Below are 17,745 nucleotides of genomic sequence, written 5' to 3' on the forward strand. Positions count from 1 at the left end.
TTTCAATGTCCCTTGACATATTGCGTTCATATTTTGCATACTTTTTTACCTACATGACCCCAACCTATAAACAAGAGCAGACAACTGTATCAAGCATTTTGTAAGAATTGTGCCCTGGGATCGATAGATCGTGGGTATATTGTTTTGGGCCTGTCTGTCTTTCTTTCTTTCTTTCTTTCTGTCATTCTGTCCCAAAACTTAAACCTTACAGTAAATTTTTGCAATAACTTTTGAAATATTGAACATAGCAACTTGATATTTCGCATGGAGCTGTACATTTTGAGTGGTGAAAGGTCAAGATCTCTTCAAAGTCAAAGGTCAACAAAAAAGCGACGCATTAGGGGGCATTGTGTTTCTGACAAACACATCTCTTGTTTCACTTACATGTAGAATATGCATATTATTGATAAAGTTTGCGTACCACCTCAAATATTTGCTATGTCCCTTGACATATTGCTTTCATATTTTGCAAACTTCTTTACCAACATGACCCCAATCTATAAACAAGAGCAGACAACTGTATCAAGCATTTTGTAAGAATTATGGCCTTTTTTCCATTTACAATTGGCATTTTACTTTAGTTACATTGCCAAAACTTATTTATTTATGACCAGATTTTATTAATACTTTGACAAAACAGCACTTACCTGAATACCACAATGGATTCCACCCAAACAATACCCCATGCCCCAACCCAGAACCCCTCCCCCCCCCAAAAAAAAAATAAATAAATAAATATTTTTCCTTTTTTTATTTTTGAAAGATCATCTAATAAATGACCCCACCCCACATTATACCCCCCTTTTTTATTTATTTACTATTTTTGAAGGACCGTCCAAACTTCCCACCCAAGCTATTGCTATCAAACTTGAAATAAAATATATTTAGTTTGCTTTATGTCTTTACAAATGTTCAATAGATTGTGGAAAATATACCTGAACTATTACCTTGACCTTATTGAATAATTTGAACAATTACCCCATGATGGCTTACCTTATACCGTCAAGCACTCATATAGTCGAGGGCGCTGTCCTCTGACAGCTCTTGCTTTTTAAAAAGCGTGGATATATTGTGGTTATCTCCGCTGTCTGTCCGTCCGTCTGTCCGTCCGTTCTCACGAATGATACATTGTGCAACTTTTTTTATGCCTAGATATGCATTGTGTGTCTAAATTTCATTGTGCGACTAGTCGCATAAAACATTTGGCCAAACTTCGTCAAAATGTGTTTTGTGCAACTTTAAGCCTATCCGGAGAAGTCGCACAACGTTTTTGTCCAAAATGATATCCATGACAAACTGTCTATGCAACGGACGAGACCATAACTTCTAATATTGCAAGTGTCGGTGAAAGTTTGAGAGACTATATCTGAGCTAATCATAAAGCCTGCTTTCTAAACAACGCATGTGCACACACCCGCGTATCGCACATGTGGCTTGTTGTGCAGTGGGACTGTCGAACGCCGCAGAACCCATGATAAAACGGAATTATATTTTATAGAACCATATGTGAGGTAAGTTTCGTATGTTTTCTTTCTATAACTATAATCCATTAAATGCTTTCTGTTTGTGAATGACTTATGGCACCCAGTTTAAGCAATGAAAACAGGAATAAATAAGGTCATTTTGAAATCTGTTTTATTGGCCACTCAGTGATCGGGAAATGCAATATTTAAATTTTGTCCAATTTCACGTGAACCTGCTCGTTGTTAGCAACGTAATAAAGACGACGCCATTTTGTTTGTTAGATATTATATGAGTTTATAAAACAAGTGGAACAGAACTGTTTAGTTTTCTATGACAGTGTTCATTTTGTTTTTATGTGAGTACCTGGTGCATTGCTGCTAGAAACAGGACTATAGATAACAAGACTTAGTGTATTTGCGTTATTTCGCAATTCAAATAACCAAAAACGTAATTAAAATTCAAAATAAAGCGTACAAAAACGCAAATACAAATTCAACAACGTAATTCCCGTAAAAAACCTTACATCATGAAAGGCAATTCTGATGAACACCACGCGTATTTTTTAGACTGGTTATTTTCCGTACAATAATGTACCAGATAGTTTATATGCCGTCCTATAAAGAAAAGAAGGCAGTCTTTCCAGCGGTTATCAATCTTTTAGGTGTTATTGTAATTATTCTTAGAACCATCCAATTTCTACTTTCATTTTCTGTAATAATAAAAATTGCCACTCGTTGACATACAATTTAAGGACCAGACTTTGATCAGAAATTCAGTAATTGTTTGTTGTTATGTACAGGTGCCTTTTTAAATTCCATTTGAATAAACAATATTGTAACCTTGTAGATTTGTATTACATTATAATATGTCTTTCCCTAAATTACCCAATTGAGTTTAAAAAAAACGTGGGTGAAAAACCCAACTAAGCTCATAAGAAGGGGGTGAAAATGTTTGCTAAAACTCTATTGAATTGACAAAACCCCTATTGTTGTAAAAAATAGGGGGTGATTACTAAATATAACATCAGACTGAGTTGCAGTTGAAAGTTATTACTTAAAAACACATACATGTAAATATAAATTTTACATTCAACACGAACACACAAGTTACTTGCATGTTCATTTTGTAAATAATTCTGAGGTAAATGCAAGGCTTTTTTCAGCCAATTTTACAGCCTTGATGGTTGGCCGATGAAAATACTAAAAGAGAAAAAATTATAGTTATTGTGTTAATAAAATGTTTAACTTTTATTGGAATATTCAATGCTGGTCTAATTTTTGTGTATTTTCGCACTTTAATCAATGTAAAAAATTAAGATGGTGCAAATTGATATACAATAAAAGACTGAGTGAACTGCAATTTTGTCTAAGGATACACAATTATCACTTTGAAAGTTCAGCAGCCTTGTTGCTTTTTACAAATCAACCTGTGTGAATAATACCACAGGATTGCAAATACAAACAATTATTTCAAATTACTGAAAATGAGCTGATTTTGATGTGTGAGCGTAAGCTCACAAATAATGTAGAGGCAATTTTGCAACTCAGTCTGCTGTTAAGTACGCTAGGAACCATAACCACTGCCTGTCTGCACTACCTGCAGTAAAATATTGCAGACGACAAATGCTATGAGTGTGTGCTCTAACCACAGCATCTGCCTGTTTATAGTTCCCACTGGTACACTACATTGTGTGTATGTAATCAAAAGTATTTAACAGCTTGTAAGACAACAATGGCCAGTCTAGTGTTTATCATTGAAATCTGTACATATTGGCTGCTTTCAGGGAAAACGGGGCTTAATGCATATCAAATAAGATTAGCCTGTGCACACTGATTAGCCTGTGCAATGCGACAGGTTAATCAAGGACGACAATTTCTGATTTTGTGGTGTTTTTGGTTAAAAGAGAGTCTCGTGTACTAGGATGGACATTACAGTCACACACCTGCGTTATGGACATGACAGTTACTTAGTTTAATAGAATTTAAGTCACACAATTTATGGACATGACAGTCACTTAGGTTATGGACGTTAAACTCACACAAGTTTTGGACATGACAGTTAAATACAATTAAAGTCACACAATTTATGGACATGACAGTCACACAACTTACGGACATTACAGTTACTTAGGTTATGGATGTTAAAGTCACACAAGTTATGGACATGCCAGTTACTAAGTTTAATAACATTAAAGTCACACAATTTATGGACATGACAGTCACTTAGGTTATAGACAATAAAGTCACACAACTTACGGACATTTCAGTGACACAACTTACAGTAATTACAGTTACTTAGATTATTAACATTAAAGTCACACAATTTATGGACATGACAGTCACTGAGGTTTTAGAAGTTAAAGTCACACAAGTTATGGACATGACAGTTACTTAGTTAAATAAAATTGAAGTCACACAATTTATGGACTCGACAGTCACTTAGGTTATGGACAATTAAGTCACACAACTTACGGACATAACCCTGACACAACTTAGGGTCATTACAGTTACTTTGATTATTAACATTAAAGTCACACAATTTATGGACATGACAGTCACGTAGGTTATGGACGTTAATGTCACACAAGTTATGGACATGCCAGTTACTTAGTTTAATAAAACTAAAGTCACACAATTTATGGACATGACAGTCACTTAGGTTATAGACAATTTAGTCACACAACTTACGGACATTACAGTCAACAAGTTAGGGACAGTCACATGCCAGTGACTTAGTTTATTATGCCCCCCTTCGAAGAAGAGGGGGTATATTGCTTTGCTCATGTCGGTCTGTCTGTCGGTCGGTCGGTCGGTAGGTCGGTCTGTCGGTAGGTCAGTCGGTAGGTCGGTCGGTAGGTCGGTCGGTCGGTCCGTCCACCAGGTGGTTGTCAGATGATAACTCAAGAACGCTTGGGCCTAGGATCATCAAACTTCATAGGTACATTGATCATGACTTGCAGATGACCCCTATTGATTTTGAGGTCACTAGGTCAAAGGTCAAGGTCATGGTGACCCGAAATAGTAAAATGGTTTCCTGATGATAACTCAAGAACGCATACGCCTAGGATCATGAAACTTCATGGAAGATTGATCATGACTCGCAGATGACCCCTATTGATTTTGAGGTCACTAGGTCAAAGGTCAAGGTCACGGTGACCCGAAATAGTAAAATGGTTTCCTGATGATAACTTAAGAAAGCATACGCCTAGGATCATGAAACTTCATGGGTAGATTGATCATGACTCGCAGATGACCCCTATTGATTTGGAGGTCACTAGGTCAAAGGTCAAGGTCACGGTGACCCGAAATAGTAAAATGATTTTCGGATGATAATTCAAGAACGCATATGCCTAGGATCATGAAACTTTATAGGTAGCTTGATCATGACTCGCAGATAACCCCTATTGATGTTCAGGTCACTAGGTCAAAGGTCAAGGTCACGGTGACCCGAAAAAGTAAAATGATTTTCGGATGATAACTCAAGAACGCATATGCCTAGGATCATGAAACTTCATAGGTAGATTGATCATGACTTGCAGATGACCCCTATTGATTTTGAGGTCACAAGGTCAAAGGTCAAGGTGACCCGAAATAGTAAAATGATTTTCGGATGATAACTCAAGAACGCTTTTGCCTAGGATCATGACTTTTCATAGGTACATTGATTGTGACTTGCAGATGACCTCTATTGATTTTTAATATTAAAGACACACAATTTATGGACATGACAGTCACTTAGGTTATGGACGTTAAAGTCACACAAGTTATGGAAATGACAGTTTCACAGTTTAATAAAATTAAAGTCGCGCAATTTATGGACATGACAGTCACTTATGTTATGGACAAATAAGTCACACAACTTACGGACATGATAGTCACACAAGTTATGGACATGCCAGTTACTTAGATTATTAACATTAAAGTCACGCAATTTATGGACATGATAGTCACTTAGATTATGGACAATTTAGTCACACAACTTACGGACATGACAGTCACACAAGTTATGGACATGCCAGTTACTTAGATTATTAACATAAAGTCACACAATTTATGGACATGATAGTCACTTAGGTTATGGACATGACAGTCACACAACTTACGAACATTATAGTCACACAAGTTATGGACATGACAGTTTAATAAAATTAAAGTCACACAATTTATGGACATGACAGTCACTTAGGTTATGGACATAACAGTTACACGAGTTATGGACATAGAAATTGCACAGATTTTGGAATTTGTTACTTGTTATAGTTACAATAAATGCTAACAGGCTGTGGATATAATGGTAAAATGTTATTAAAAACACATTGGTAATAGGGATAAAAGATACACTAGTGATGGAGTTCAGATACACAAATCATGCCTATTAATGACACAAAAAGTCCTATAATCAAATAAGAAAATTAATTTCAGTGGCTTTTAAGAAGCAACCAAATTACTTGGAGGCTTCTTAAATGATGTAGAGTTTGCAATGAAGGAGGGGTTCTTAAAGGTATACAAACGTAAACTTTTATTGATGATATTTCTGTAACTTGCCTTTTAAATATGTTCAGAATTACAAACTAACTAAAATAAATTGAATATCCACAACATTTACTGCAAGGTAACAAGTATTTGAACTATTCATTTTACTTTGATTTCAATAAAAAATGTATGTACAAACATATTAACAATTTTGACTTTACCTGTACACATAATGTTTGTGTATGTGACTATTGTCACCTGTTCTGTGTATTTATGCCCCGGTAGGGTGGCATATAGCAGTTGAACTGTCCGTCAGTCAGTATGTAAGTGTTTATGTCAGTCTGTCCGTCTGTCCGAAAAAAACAACACTTTAACGTTGGCCATAACTTTTGCATTATTGAAGATAGAAACTTGATATTTGGCATGCATGTGTATCTCATGAAGCTGCACATTTTGAGTGGTGGAAGTTCAACGTCAAGTTCATCCTTCAAGGTCAAAGTTTAAAAAAAAAAATCAAAGCGGCGTTCTCATGAAGCTGCACATTTTGAGTGGTGGAAGGTCAAGGTTATCCTTCAAGGTCAAAGGTAAAAAAAACCTCTTTTTTTTATTTCAAAGCGGCACAATAGGGGGCATTGTGTTTCTGACGAACAGATCTCTTGTTCATTTTATAATTCATTAGTCAGCACATTATTGACCAAAACTCATTTTTTTTGTTAATGATTTTATCCCTTCAAATCAGGATGTAAGTAAAGATACATCACCCACAGGCAGTAAAGAGGTGTGCTTATCAGGAGGTCAAGATTCATCGCCCACAGCCAGTCAAGAGGTTTGGCCATCAGAACGTCAAGATACATCACCCACAGCCAGCTAAGAGGCGTGTTAATCAGCAGTTCAAGAAACATCACCCACACCCAGTCAAGAGGTGTGCTCATCATCAGTTCAAGATACATCACCCACACCCAGTCAAGAGGTGTGCTCATCATCAGGTCAAGATACATCACCCACACCCAGTCAAAATGTGTGCTCATCATCAGGTCAAGATACATCACCCACACCCAGTCAAGAGGTGTGCTCATCATCAGGTCAAGATACATCACCCACACCTAGTCAAGAGGTGTGCTCATCATCAGGTCAAGATACATCACCCACAGCTGGTCAAGAGGTTTGGCCATCAGCACATCAAGACACATCACACACAGCCAGTCAGGAGGTGAACCTTAGGAAATACACTGCAACATTAAGCCAGGTAAAGATTATATATCTTACTTTGTAGGTTAGGAACTCATTTAAATTTAACAGTGGATTTTTATGCCCCCGGATGGAATAATAGGGGGTATATTGTTATGCCCCCCTTCCAAGAAGGGGGGGTATTTTGTTTTGCTCATGTCATGGTTTCCGGATGATAACTCAAGACACTTAGGCCTAGGATCATGAAACTTCATAGGTACATTGATCATGATTGGCAGATGACCCCTATTGATTTTCAGGTCACTAGGTCAAGGTCACAGTGACTCGAAATAGTAAAATAGTTTCTGGATGATAACTCAAGAATGCTTATGCCTAGCATCATGAAACTTCATGAAAGTTTGATCATGACTGGCAGATGAACCCTATTGATTTTCAGGTCACTAGGTCAAAGGTCAAGGTCACAGTGACTCGAAACAGTAAAATGGTTTCCGGATGATAACTCAAGAATGCTTACTCCTAGGATCATGAAATTTCATAGGAACATTGATCATGACTGGCAGATGGCCCCTATTGATTTTCAGGTCACTAGGTCAAAGGTCAAGGTCACAGTGACTCGAAACAGTAAAATGGTTTCCAGATGATAACTAAAAATGCTTACTTTTAGGATCATGAAACTTCATAGAAACATTGATCATGACTGGCAGATGACCCCTATTTATTTTCAGGTCACTAGGTCAAAGGTCAAGGTCACAGTGACTCAACACAGTAAAATAGTTTTCAGATGATAACTCAAGAATGCTTACACCTAGGATCATTAAACTTAATAGGTACATTGATCATGACTGGCAGATGACCCATATCAATTTTCAGGTCACTAGGTTAAAGGTCAAGGTCACAGTGACTCGAAACAGTAAAATGGTTACTGAATGATAACTCAAGAATAATAAGGCCCTAGGATCATGAAACTTCATAGGTACATCATGACTGGCAGATGACCCCTATTGATTTTCAGGTCACTAGGTCGAAGGTCAAGGTCACAGTGACAATAAACGTATGCACACAATGGATTCCACTACAACTGACAGCCCATATGGGGGGCATGCATGTTTTACAAACAGCCCTTGTTCTGGTCGGATGATTTTTCACAGACTTATGGCCCTTTGAAATTTTCCATTAACTGTACATATAGTGCAATTCTTGTCCAGGCTATTTCTCAGCAACTAATGACTGGAATTCAATGAAACTTTGTGGGAAGCTTCACTACCAAGAGGAGATGTGCATATTATCTTTCGGTTCTCGTCGGATGATTTGTCACAGAGTTATGGCCCTTTGAAAATTTTCTATTGTACATGTATTGCAATTCTTGTCCGAGCTATTTCTCAGCAACTTATTACGGGAATTCAATGAAACTTTATGGGAAGCTTTACTACCAACAGGAGATGTGCATATTATCAGCCGGTTATGGTCGGATGATTTTTTACAGAGTTATGGCCCTTTGAAATTTTCTATAAACTGTGCATATAGTGCAATTTCTCCCCAACTACTGACTGGAATTCAATGAAGCTTTATGGGAAGCTTAACTACCTTGAGGAGATGCGCATGTTATTTGTGGGTTCTGGTAAGATGATTTATTTAGAGAGTTATGGCCATTTGAAATTTTTAAGTTGCTAAACCATCCATCGTATTATTTTGTCCAAAGTTATGCCCCTCATGATGTTTCCTTTTATCTGAATATATACAGTAGTGCAATTTTGTGACAAAAAAAACCTTTGGGGAGCATCACCCGTCTCCGACGGTTTCTTGTTTTAATCAATTATTATTCACTTAGATTCAGTGTTCTAACCTGGGTATGGGATAAAAAATTTATAAACTAAAAACACATTTAACTATTTAATATAAGGATTTAATAATAAAAGTTTCGTAAGTATCAGATGTAGCAGTTAAATGCAAAATGCTTATGTTTTTCTAGGACAACACATTTATATGTATATTTTTCTTTCATTTATGTCTTATATCTAATATATATATACATTTTCTTAGCACTGATATGACTATTTGTTGATGATAAAGTGATTTGATATTGATCTCAACCGTTACATGTCCTAGGGCAGTCGTACTGGCCAAAGGCAGAGGGCCAATAAGACTGACCCGAGCACAAATAACACTGCCAATATCAAACACTTACTTATTGACGATGTTATTAAAATATCTGCATGTTTGTATAAGATTTCGCATTTATTTTCTTATTTAATGCTAGATTCAGAATAACTTTAAACAAAATGGCTGCCATTTCCCGGAGTTTCTTGCTGAAATCTATATAATTGTTTGGACCTGCCTTATCAGCCAATCAAATTATTTCAAATGTGGGCTTTATATCTATATCCCTTTTCGACCCATAGTAGCCCTGTTATAATGCAGGCCATTGTTTTATTGAACATGGCAGATGCTTGAATATGAAATTGATGAAAATCTGATAAACATGTAGGTGCATTTGTCGTTAACAGTACACTTTGTAAACAGTTGACGAATGTTTTTAGACTTTTTAACAGCTGGTCCAGATACATGTGGTAATGAAAATGGAGCAGAAGGTCAAGCAGAAGTCGATGCTGAGCACGCAAGTCTTGATACCCCATATGGCTATGGGTAAGTTTAAATGAAACAATGTACTTTTATATCCCCATTGGAGTTCACTGTTTTTTACCCGAGTCGCGCTTTCCAGTGTATTTACTTTTCTTTCATTTTGGAATGGCTTACTAAGATCTTACTAAGACTTTTCAGCTCACCTGATTACAAAATGCTCATTGTGTGCATCGAGAAAACTTCTTTTCTGACAGAGCAAGAACTAGAGCTTAGATATTTGATGTGAATCTTGTCTATTAGAAAATCAGTTGCTTTTTGGTCCAGTTTTGGAATTGATGCTGAACAAGCTCATCTGAGAAGACCAAAATGACAGAATCCTCAGGGTCATATTGATTTAATTATTGCCACTGTAGTGTCTGTTGTCAACAATAAGGACTATATATTTTGTAAAAAAATTCGAATTAGTCTAGCTTGCTTCTTTTTTTCAGAAGCATGGACAAAGATGACCACACTATATCAGATGAGGATGAAGAGGAATTTAAGACCCCAAAAAATGCTGAAAAACGTCAGAAATTCACAGAGGTAGAAACAGAAGTAATAAAAACTTACTTTGTTGAATATCTGAAAAGTGGAATTTGTCTGCGAAAACAGCAGTTTGAAGATGCCAAACAGAAAAGTCGTAAGAAAAATGGGCAAATTTTGGAAAAGGTCTAACGACAAGATAATTAAGAAAATTAGTGCAATGAATCATAAGAAAAAATAAAAACATGTTGTTTATTTCTTGGATGGAACATTATAAGAAAACCTACGAGAGACATTGAAAAGTTCATGTGACAGTGACTTGGTAAATATGGTTGATGTTTGCAAGTGGTAATTTTTGCGTGAGCATTTTTATTTGTTGCATTGAAACTCTACTCTGTATATGTCTTAAGGTGGAAAAGAATCTTAAGTCTGGTATATTATCAAACGTTAAAAATGCTTATTAAAAACTTAGATACACTATTTTCCTTTTTGCTTCATTGATGCTTTTGGAATGTACCTTATTTACTTTCGTATATACCTGATTTCAGTTTACAAATAACACAAGTAAAGTTTAAGGTATAGAATAAAAACGTATGTTATCAACATATTGTCACAAATTAATTTTTAGAAGCAAGCTCTATTTGTACCTTCTAAAGAAAAAAAATCATGAGCTTTTAAGTGTGTCCTTTTTGAAAGTCTTTGCACCTTAAGCTGCCATATGTATGGTTCATTTGCTACATTGTTTTGGCAAGACCAATATGGAATCTGGGTCATGTGGGTCCAAAAGCTAGAATGTGTAGAAAAATTTACAAAAATAAGTGTTTATATGCTTGAAGACACATGTTTGAACTTTTTTTTTCAAGATAATATTAAGTTTTACAAATCTTAAGGAAACTTGGTAAGAGTCTTCTAGACATTTTAGTTTGAAATTGGTAGTACAAAATACATATGCACACACCCTAAGCATGTTTTTTGTTCTACAGTTACTGGTTTGTAGTATTTAAAAAGAATGAGGCAGTTAGATACACCACTGACAATTAGGTTTTTCTGATGGCAATGTTTACCAGTATGAATGGAATAATTTTTGTCATACCGCTTGCAGTGAGCTCGATATAGTTGACACCATAGCTCTTGCGTATCTGTATGTTAGTTGGTTAAGTTTTTCGGTCCGGATTGCTTGTCCAGGCTGTATCTTCCTTGTGCATTGACACTTTTTAAAAATAACTTGGCATAATTGTTAAACACCATGAGCCGGTGTGCAGCACGCAAGATCAATGTCTCTAGCTCAAAGGTCAAGGTCACACTTTTAAAAGTTCAAATGTAAAAAATAAGCATGTCCGGTCTGTATCTCCCTGATGAATTGACACATTGTTTAAATAAAATCTTTTTGTTGGATTTTGCCAGGTTTGTTTGTTTTTTGTAAGTAATTGTGTCTGTGTCCAAACAGGATACAAACTTTGCTTTATTTACACTAGGCTCGACAGGCATCTAGTTCTGAAGTTCATGTCACTTGTGTGTATAGGTAAATGGAGATATATTTTATACATGTTGTAAATAGAATTTATACTAAGTCTTGTAGAAGAATACAACATTCTATTTCAATATTTGTTTGACTTTCCTAGGTGTTGTTAGCTCAACTTTTCAGAGAAAATGAGAGCTATTGTATCCAAGCCGGCATCGGCAGTGGTAATTTTTTTTAGACATCACAAATAACTTTGGGAAAATGCCATAATTATGTCAATGTTAGTTTTTCATTGCAAAAGCTAAAATAACAAAACTTGAATATACTGAAAAGTAAGTGTGATCTGCGATTATACTCTGTAATAACATGAACATATTGAAAATTAACATGTGATCTTAGCAAATATGTGACAAGTATTCCGAAAAGTTGACCAGCCTCTTACAGCAATCGTTTTTAATTGTTTTATTTTGTTCCATTTTGTTCCGATGCAGTTGAAATCCATTTGCAAGCAAAGTTATATCTGATATTAACTAATCTTTACACTCTTCCTACAAAGATGGATTTTTTAGTTTAAGAATAAGGTCATATTTGTTTCAGTAATATTTCCATTATATCTTTTTGAGCATTTATCTTGCAGGCAAAATATCCACTATATGTCTTTACATACACCTCGTACATTGGCAAGCAATTGTTTGTGTCTAAAATTCCTTTCAAAAACAGTTTAACAATGTGTACACTAATGTTGGATTAAGATTAAATTTTTAAAAAGTCATAAAGCACAGGGCCCTCAATCCATTTTAGGGGAAGCGGGTGTCTACCTTCGATGAGGGGGATTTTTCGAGGCGTTTCCCTTTTTGGGGGATTTTTGTTACTTACTCATGGTGAATTTTTGTGATCGCCTTTTGTCCGTTGTGCGTTGTGCGACATCAACATTTGCCTTGTTCACTCTCTAGAGGCCACATTTATTGTCCAATCTTCATTAAATTTAGTCAGAAGATTGGTTTTAATGATATCTTGTATGAGTTCGAAAATGGTTACGTTTGCTTGAAAAACATGGCTGCCAAGGGGAGGGGCATTTTTCCTTATATGGCTATATATGGTTATAGCAAAATCTTGTTAACACTCTAGAGGCCACATTTATTGTCCGATCCTCATAAAACTTGGTCAGAAGATTCATCCCAATGATATCTTGGACGAGTTCGAAAATGATGTCGGTTGGTTGAAAAACATGGCTGCCAGGGGGCGGGGCATTTTTCCTTATATGGCTATAGTAAAACCTTGTTAACACTCTAGAGGCCACATTTATTTTCCGATCTTCATGAAATTTGCTCAGATGATTTGTCCCAATGATATCTTGAATGAGTTAAAAAATGGTAACCTTGGCTTGAAAAACATGGCTGCCAAGGGGATGGGGCATTTTTCCTTATATGGCTATATATGGCTATAGTAAAATCTTGTTAACTTTCTAGTTTGCTCAATATTCATGAAATTTGGTCATAACATTGGTTTCCTGTGTAGTAAAGTTTGGTTTTATTATGTCAATATTATGTGACATTAACTGTGTTATGTAATTTTTCATAACACAGAATTTTCTTAGTTAACATAACTGTTTTAGTCATTAACACTTATGATAAGCCTTTCAACTATGAGATAACTGAAAGAAAGACAACATGTACATGATTTTGCAGTATTTATGCAGTATTTATCTCCCTTGTTAAACCTGGTTCAGTAATCTATTTTTTAGGTCTGCTCTGGAATTTGGGAAGATATTTATCATTGATAAATGCACTGTTCTGAGGGAAAATTGACTACTCTGCCATTGATCTCTTCTGAACTGTATAAAATAAGCTGTTTTGGCTGATTTAAACACCTCTTGATGCTTTCTTGAAGAGCACTTGAAAAAGGTTGGAATTTTGAAATAATTAAACTCTAAATTATTTTCAACACCAGCATCAAGACATTTTGGCATTATTTTCTAAATTATTTGAATTATTTGGATTATTTCTATTTGGCATTTTTTAAATTAGAAAGACTCTATTCTATTTCAATAACTGTAGTAAATATTTCTTATTTTTACATTTGATTCACTGAAGTTTCCTAATCTCTATAAATATTCTTCTTTAGATTAAATTAGACCTATTTTGTAAACGAGATTTTTGAAGCACTTTCTAGACTAACAGTAACTTTTATTTATATCAGTTTTTTGACAGATTTTGAACTTCTTTTTACATTTATTGAGGTATTTGCTGTATGTTGTTCATTTTTGTAACGATACTTAGATTCTTTAGACTTGGCTTGTACCTGTTCTTAATTTTCTGTCATTGTTCTTCATTTTCCGAGTTCTTGGAATAAAATTAGTTATTTTTGTTAAAGCTGCCTTGGTTTTCACTTATAAATAAATTCTTTGAGTGTATTTAGGCGTCCCTGAATGAACGCCTTTAGTTAATTGAATTACAACCAGTCAGTATATTCATCCTGACCGGAAATAAGAGTTCGTCAAATAAATATTTCAGCATTGCATAAGTGCTTACAAAGTTACATAACTTGTAACCGTCCTGTGACCAGTTCATTTGCGTAAGCAAAGGAGACCACACTACCACACCTGGATAGGACAGTTGAGTTCGATAATGGTTTGGATCCGTAAAAAAACATGGCCGCCAAGGGGGGGGGGTCTTTTTCCTTATATTTATATAGTAAAAAAGCTTGTGAACACTCTAGAAGTCACATGTTTTGCCTAATCATCATGAAATTTTGTCAAAACATTAGTTATGTGGATGTCTAAGACGAGTTTGAAAATGGTCGTGATCAGTGAAAAAACATGGCCGCCAGGGAGTGGGGCAGTTTTCTTTATATGTATATTGTGACAACATGTGAACAGTCGACACATTTTTTTCCCAATCTTCATGAAATTTGAACATATCTTGGAAGTGTTAAAAAATGGTTCAGGTCTGTTAAAAAAAACATGGCTGCCAAGGGGCCATTTTTGTTCATTCTTCATGATACTTGGTTAGAACATTTGTTCCATTGATATCTTGGGCTGCAAAGAACAGGTCATTTCTTTTTATCTTAGGTGAGCGACTTTGTGCCTTTCAGGCCCTTCTTGTTTCATAATTAAGTATGTTTGACAAGATTAAATTGAAATAGAATTGAGATATAATAATCATGAGACACATCTTTAAAAAAAAATAAAAAAAATAAATATTTTTTGATCAGGGGGGAATTTTTCCCCCCCCCCAAAAGGGGAAAAAAGTTTACTTTTCAGAAATTCGGCCGCAAATTTGACAGATTGAGGGCCCTAAAGCAGTATTCATAATATAACATTTTATTTGGAAAGTTTTGAAAGGATTTTATATTTATTTTCATAACATTCCTTTAACAAATACAATTGACAATCAAAAGGATGATACAAAGAAAAAGAACAACAACAATTATTACACAGGTTTTTTAAATAAAAAAATTGTAGTTTTGAGTCATATTGTGTAAATGTTCCTGAATGTATGTTCAATTGGTGGGCAACTAGGCATTGGTGTGTGATGCTTTATGTGATTTTGTATGGCTGATGTGAGAAAGAGAAGAAATTACATTATGAAATACTGCCACTTGTAATGTGTGAATCAAATTAGTTGTGGTTAAGCGCAATTTGATATGCAATGCGGATCATTTCATTAAATTAATGTTTTCGAACATGATAAAAAAACTTATGTCAATATTCTTTTCGCTTAAGTTTTGGGGAAAGTGATAACAATGGTTGAACTTTTCTACATTCAAAGAATAGGTGTTGTATTGTTTCTTTAGAGCACAAGCATAAATTGCAAAGACTTGATTGTATTAAGTTTACATTTATATAAGTATGCATTAGTGACGGTTATTTGATACAATATATTTTTATTGAATATTTCTAACTTATGCGTCATTAATTGGTTTTTGTTGTGTTAAATATATAGTTTTCCATTGGAGTTGTAACTCTTTATTGAACATAATATGATCCCACAATTTATTTGGATGAAAAGACACACAGTGATATAGACACAGAAGTCTGAAAAACACAATGTATGTTTTGTAGAAAAAAAAGGAAAAGACCCACAATACGATTTTGATAGTCCCACAAAATATTAGACACACAATGTATCATTCGTGTGTCCGTCCTGGCCACTATCTCCTACACTATAAGCACTAGAACCTTGAAACTTACACACATGGTAGCTATGAGCATATGTGCGACCCTGCACTATTTTGAATTTTGATCTGAGCCCTGGGTCAAAAGTTATGGGGGTTGGCGTGGGGCCAGGTCAGAGATTTTCTCATTTTTATGTCCCCCACTACTATAGTGGGTGACATACTATTTTTGCCCTGTTTGTTGGTTTGTTTGTTGGCTTGTTTGTTGGTTTGTTTGTTTGCCCCAACTTTAACATTTGCCATTTCTTTTGCAATATTGAAGATAGCAACTTCATATTTGGCATGCATGTGTATCTCATGGAGCTGCACATTTTGAGTGGTAAAAGGTCAAGGGCAAGGCCATCCTTCAAGGTCAAAGGTCAAATATATGGGTCAAAATCGCTCATTTAATGTACGCTTTTGCAATATTGAAGCTAGCAACTTGATATTTGGCATGCATGTGTATCTCATGGAGCTGCACATTTTGAGCGGTGAAAGGTCAAGGTCATCTTTCAAGGTCAAAGGTCATATATATGGGGACATAGTATTTCACAAACACATCGATTGTTTAATGTTATTTTACATTAACTTCTTCATTTCTACACCGATTTACTTCAAATTGATACTGAACATCTCTTATGACAATACAGTCAATCTCAACTATGCTCGGCCCCATTACCAACCCTGGGGCGCCCCCTGGGTCAAAAGGGGATTGGGGTGGGGATGGGTCAGCGATTTTCACTCAATTTTAGCTCGACTATTATATATGAAATATATATAGTGGAGCTATCCTACTCACGTCGGCGTTTGCGTTAGCGTTAGCGTGCAAATGTTAAAGTTTGCGTACTACCCGAAATATTTTCAATGTCCCTTGACATATTGCTTTCATATTTTGCATACTTCCTTACCAACATGACCCCAACCTATAAACAAGAGCAGACAACTCTATCAAGCATTTTGTAATAATTATGGCCCCTTTTCCACTTAGAATATGCAGCAAATGTTAAAGTTTGCGTACTACCCCAAATATTTTCAATGTCACTTGACATATTGCTTTCATATTTTGCAAACTTCTTTACCAACATGACCTCAATCTATAAACAAGAGCAGACAACTGTATCAAGCATTTTGTAAGAATTATGGCCCTTTTTCCATTATAACATGCATATTACTTTAGTTACATTGCCATAACTTCTTTATTTATGATCAGATTTTATTAATACTTTGACAAAACAACACTTACCTGAATACCACAATGGATTCCATTCAAACAATACCCCACGACCCAACTCAGAATCTCTGCCCTCCCCCCTCCCACCCAAAAAGAAAATTTTTATTTTTATTTTTGAAAGATCATCTTATAAACGACCACACCCCACATTATACCCCCCTCTGAACCCCCCTACCCCCCCAATTTTGTTTCCCCCTTTTTTATTTTTGAAAGATCGTCTAATAAATTATTGAATATTAACAATTTTCCCATGATGTTATACAGTCAAGCACTCAAATAGTCGAGCGCGCTGTCCTCTGACAGCTCTTGTTTATGTTATTTTACATTAACTTCTTCATTTCTACACCGATTTATTTCAAAATGATACTGAACATCTCTTATGAATATACGGTCAATCTCAACTATGCATAGCGCCATTACAAACCCTGGGATGCCCCGCCACCCAAAATTTTGTTTTAACATAACTTCTTCATTTATTCACAAATTGACTTCAAATTAATACTGAAAATCTCATTTTCAAGACCACAAGCTATTTCAGCATAATTAAAATCAAAGCCAAATTGGCAGTCAAGACCCCAAGCTATTTCAGCATAATTCAAATCCAAGCCAGATTGGTGGCCAAGACTTCAAGCTATTTCAGCATAGTTTAAATCCAAGCCAGTTTGGTTGTC

General features: G+C 35.4%; 1 protein-coding gene and 1 long non-coding RNA gene across 5 annotated transcripts in view; both read left to right on the plus strand.

The window, feature by feature from the left end:
- LOC127830975 (uncharacterized) overlaps positions 1–17,745 on the plus strand; it is a 97,779-nt gene that overhangs the window by 47,402 nt on the left and 32,632 nt on the right. The window lies entirely within an intron of this gene.
- On the plus strand, positions 776–11,405 carry LOC127830982 (uncharacterized). Of its 3 annotated transcripts, XR_008026345.1 has the most exons (4): positions 776–5,964; positions 6,676–7,182; positions 9,662–9,767; positions 10,193–11,405. It is a non-coding gene; the product is annotated as an uncharacterized LOC127830982 (long non-coding RNA). The 3 variants fall into 3 exon arrangements; XR_008026343.1 differs by having other exon boundaries at positions 776–7,182; XR_008026344.1 differs by having other exon boundaries at positions 776–7,182; positions 9,674–9,767.

This window comes from Dreissena polymorpha, chromosome 5 (assembly GCF_020536995.1).
Source record: "Dreissena polymorpha isolate Duluth1 chromosome 5, UMN_Dpol_1.0, whole genome shotgun sequence".
Classification (NCBI taxonomy): domain Eukaryota; kingdom Metazoa; phylum Mollusca; class Bivalvia; order Myida; family Dreissenidae; genus Dreissena; species Dreissena polymorpha.